This window comes from Poromitra crassiceps (assembly GCF_964638095.1).
Source record: "Poromitra crassiceps genome assembly, chromosome: 10".
NCBI lineage: Eukaryota > Metazoa > Chordata > Actinopteri > Beryciformes > Melamphaidae > Poromitra > Poromitra crassiceps.
The window spans coordinates 46,965,215-46,970,137 of record NC_139631.1 but is presented as its reverse complement, the minus strand read 5'-3'; positions in this window follow the sequence as shown (position 1 = coordinate 46,970,137).

Here is a 4,923-nt window from a genome sequence, read left to right as displayed (position 1 = left end):
AGCTGCACCTACAAGCACAACCACCCAACCAACAAGTACAACTGTTCCTGCAACCACAACAGCTGCACCCACACGTACAACTGTTCCTGCAACCACTACAACAGCTGCTTCCACACGTACAACTGTTCCTGCAACCACCACAACAGCTGCAGCCACACGTACAACAATTCCTGCAACCACCACAACAGCTGCACCCGCAAGTACAACCGCCCAACCAACAAGTACAACTGTTCCTGCAACCACAACAGCTGCACCCACAAGTACAAATGTTCCTGCAACCACCACAACAGCTGCAGCCACAAGTACAACATCCCCTGCAACCACAACAGCTGCACCCATAAGTACCACCGCCCAACCCACAAGTACAACAGCTCATCCAACCACCACAACAGTTGCTTCCACAAGTACAACAGTTCCTGACACCACTACAACAGCTGCAGCCACAAGTACACCTGTTCCTGCAGCCACAAGTACAACTGTTCCTGCAACCACCACAACAGCTGCACCCACAAGTACAACAGCTAATCCAACCACAACAACAGCTGATTCCAGAACTACAGCCGTTCCAGCAACCACCACAACATCTGCACCCACAAGTACAACAGTTCCTGCAAGCGCCACAACAGCTGCTTTCACAAGTACAACAGTTCATGCAACCACCACAATAGTTGCTTCCACAAGATCAATTGTTCATGCAACCACTACAACAGCTGCTTCCACAAGTACAACAGTTCCTGCAACCACCACAACAGCTGCTTCAACACGTACAACTGTTCCTGCAACCACCACAACCGCCCAACCAACAAGTACAACTGTTCTTGCAACCACAACAGCTGCACCCACAAGTACAAATGTTCCTGCAACCACCACAACAGCTGCAGCCACAAGTACAACATCCCCTGCAACCACAACAACAGCTGCACCCATAAGTACCACCGCCCAACCCACAAGTACAACAGCTCATCCAACCACCACAACAGTTGCTTCCACAAGTACAACAGTTCCTGCAACCACCACAACAGCTGCAGCCACAAGTACAACTGTTCCTGCAACCACCACAACAGCTGCACCCACAAGTACAACAGCTAATCCAACCACAACAACAGCTGATTCCAGAACTACAGCTGTTCCACCAACCACCACAACATCTGCACCCACAAGTACAACAGTTCCTGCAACCACCACAACAGTTGCTTCCACAAGAACAACTGTTCATGCAACCACTACAGCTGCACCCATAAGTACCACCGCCCAACCCACAAGTACAACTGTTCCTGCAACCACAACAGCTGCACCCACACGTGCAACTGTTCCTGCAACCACTACAACAGCTGCTTCCACAAGTACCACAGTTCCTGCAACCACCACAACAGCTGGTTCCACAAGTACAGCTGTTCCTGCAACCACCACAACAGCTGCAGCCACAAGTACAACTGTTCCAGCAACCACCACAACAGCTGCAGCCACAAGTACAACAGCTAATCCAACCACAACAGCTGTTTCCAGAAGTACAGTCATTCCCGCAACCACCACCGCAGCTGCACCCACAAGTACAACAGTTCCTGCAAGCACCACAACAGCTGCACCTACAAGCACAACCGCCCAACCAACAAGTACAACTGTTCCTGCAACCACAACTGCTGCACCCACACGTACAACTGTTCCTGCAACCACTACAACAGCTGCTTCCACAAGTACAACAGTTCCTGCAACCACCACAACAGCTGCTTCCACAAGTACAGCTGTTCCTGCAACCACCACAACAGCTGCAGCCACAAGTACAACTGTTCCAGCAACCACCACAACAGCTGCACCCACAAGTACAACAGTTCCTGCAAGCACCACAACAGCTGCACCTACAAGCACAACCACCCAACCAACAAGTACAGCTGTTCCTGCAACCACAACAGCTGCACCCACACGTACAACTGTTCCTGCAACCACTACAACAGCTGCTTCCACAAGTACAACAGTTCCTGCAACCACCACAACAGCTGCTTCCACACGTACAACTGTTCCTGCAACCACCACAACCGCCCAACCAACAAGTACAACTGTTCTTGCAACCACAACAGCTGCACGCACAAGTACAAATGTTGCTGCAACCACCAAAACAGCTGCAGCCACAAGTACAACATCCCCTGCAACCACAACAACAGCTGCACCCATAAGTACCACCGCCCAACCCACAAGTACAACAGCTCATCCAACCACCACAACAGTTGCTTCCACAAGTACAACAGTTCCTGCAACCACCACAACAGCTGCAGCCACAAGTGCAACTGTTCCTGCAACCACCACAACAACTGCACCCACAAGTACAACAGCTAATCCAACCACAACAACAGCTGATTCCACAACTACAGCCGTTCCACCAACCACCACAACATATGCACCCACAAGTACAACAGTTCCTGCAAGCACCACAACAGCTGCTTTCACAAGTACAACAGTTCATGCAACCACCACAACAGTTGCTTCCACAAGAACAACTGTTCATGCAACCACTACAACAGCTGCTTCCACAAGTACAACAGTTCCTGCATCCACCACAACAGCTGCTTCCACAAGTACAGCTGTTCCTGCAACCACCACAACAGCTGCAGCCATAAGTACCACCACCCAACCCACAAGTACAACAGCTCATCCAACCACCACAACAGTTGCTTTCACAAGTACAACAGTTCCTGCAACCACCACAACAGCTGCAGCCACAAGTACAACTGTTCCTGCAACCACCACAACAGCTGCATCCACAAGTACAACAGCTAATCCAACCACAACAACAGCTGATTCCAGAACTACAGCCGTTCCACCAACCACCACAACAGCTGCACCCACACGTACAACAGTTCCTGCAAGCACCACAACAGCTGCCTTCACAAGTACAACTGTTCCTGCAACCAGAACAGCTGCACCCATAAGTACCACCGCCCAACCCACAAGTACAACTGTTCCTGCAACCACAACAGCTGCACCCACACGTACAACTGTTCCTGCAACCACTACAACAGCTGCTTCCACAAGTACAACAGTTCCTGCAACCACCACAACAGCTGCTTCCACAAGTACAGCTGTTCCTGCAACCACCACAACAGCTGCACCCACAAGTACAACAGCTAATCCAACCACAACAGCTGTTTCCAGAAGTACAGTCATTCCCGCAACCACCACAACAGCTGCACCCACAAGTACAACAGTTCCTGCAAGCACCACAACAGCTGCACCTACAAGCACAACCGCCCAACCAACAAGTACAACTGTTCCTGCAACCACAACAGCTGCACCCACACGTACAACTGTTCCTGCAACCACTACAACAGCTGCTTCCACAAGTACAACAGTTCCTGCAACCACCACAACAGCTGCTTCCACACGTACAACTGTTCCTGCAACCACCACAACCCCCCAACCAACAAGTACAACTGTTCATGCAACCACAACAGCTCCAGCCACAGGTACAACATCCCCTGCAACCACAACAACAGCTGCACCCATAAGTACCACTGCCCAACCCACAAGTACAACAGCTCATCCAACCACCACAACAGTTGCTTCCACAAGTACAACAGTTTCTGCAACCACCACAACAGCTGCAGCCACAAGTACAACTGTTCCTGCAACCACCACAACAGCTGCACCCACAAGTACAACAGCTAATCCAACCACCACAACATCTGCACCCACAAGTACAACAGTTCCTGCAAGCACCACAACAGCTGCTTTCACAAGTACAACAGTTCCTGCAACCACCACAACAGCTGCTTCCACAAGTACAACAGTTCCTGCAACCACCACAACAGCTGCAGCCACAAGTACAACTGTTCCTGCAACCACAACGGCTGCACCCATAAGTACCACCTCCCAACCCACAAGTACACCTGTTCCTGCAACCACAACAGCTGCACCCACACGTACAACTGTTCCTGCAACCACTACAACAGCTGCTTCCACAAGTACAACAGTTCCTGCAACCACCACAACAGCTGCTTCCACAAGTACAGCTGTTCCTGCAACCACCACAACAGCTGCTTCCACAAGTACAACAGTTCCAGCAACCACCACAACAGCTGCACCCACAAGTACAACAGCTAATCCAACCACAACAGCTGTTTCCAGAAGTACAGTCATTCCCGCAACCACCACAACAGCTGCACCCACAAGTACAACAGTTCCTGCAAGCACCACAACAGCTGCACCTACAAGCACAACCGCCCAACCAACAAGTACAACTGTTCCTGCAACCACAACAGCTGCACCCACACGTACAACTGTTCCTGCAACCACTACAACAGCTGCTTCCACAAGAACAACAGTTCCTGCAACCACCACAATAGCTGCACCCACAAGTACAACAGCTAATCCAACCACAACAACAGCTGATTCCAGAACTACAGCCGTTCCACCAACCACCACAACATCTGCACCCACAAGTACAACAGTTCCTGCAACCACCACAACAGTTACTTCCACAAGAACAACTGTTCATGCAACCGCTACAACAGCTGCTTCCACAAGTACAACAGTTCCTGCAACCACCACGACAGCTGCAGCCACAAGTACAACTGTTCCTGCAACCACAACAGCTGCACCCATAAGTACCAGCGCCCAACCCACAAGTACAACTGTTCCTGCAACCACAACAGCTGCACCCACACATACAACTGTTCCTGCAACCACTACAACAGCTGCTTCCACAAGTACAACAGTTCCTGCAACCACCACAACAGCTGCTTCCACAAGTACAGCTGTTCCTGCAACCACCACAACAGCTGCAGCCACAAGTACAACTGTTCCAGTAACCACCACAACAGCTGCACCCACAAGTACAACAGCTAATCCAACCACAACAGCTGTTTCCAGAAGTACAGTCATTCCTGCAACCACCACAACAGCTGCACCCACAAGTACAACAGTTCCTGC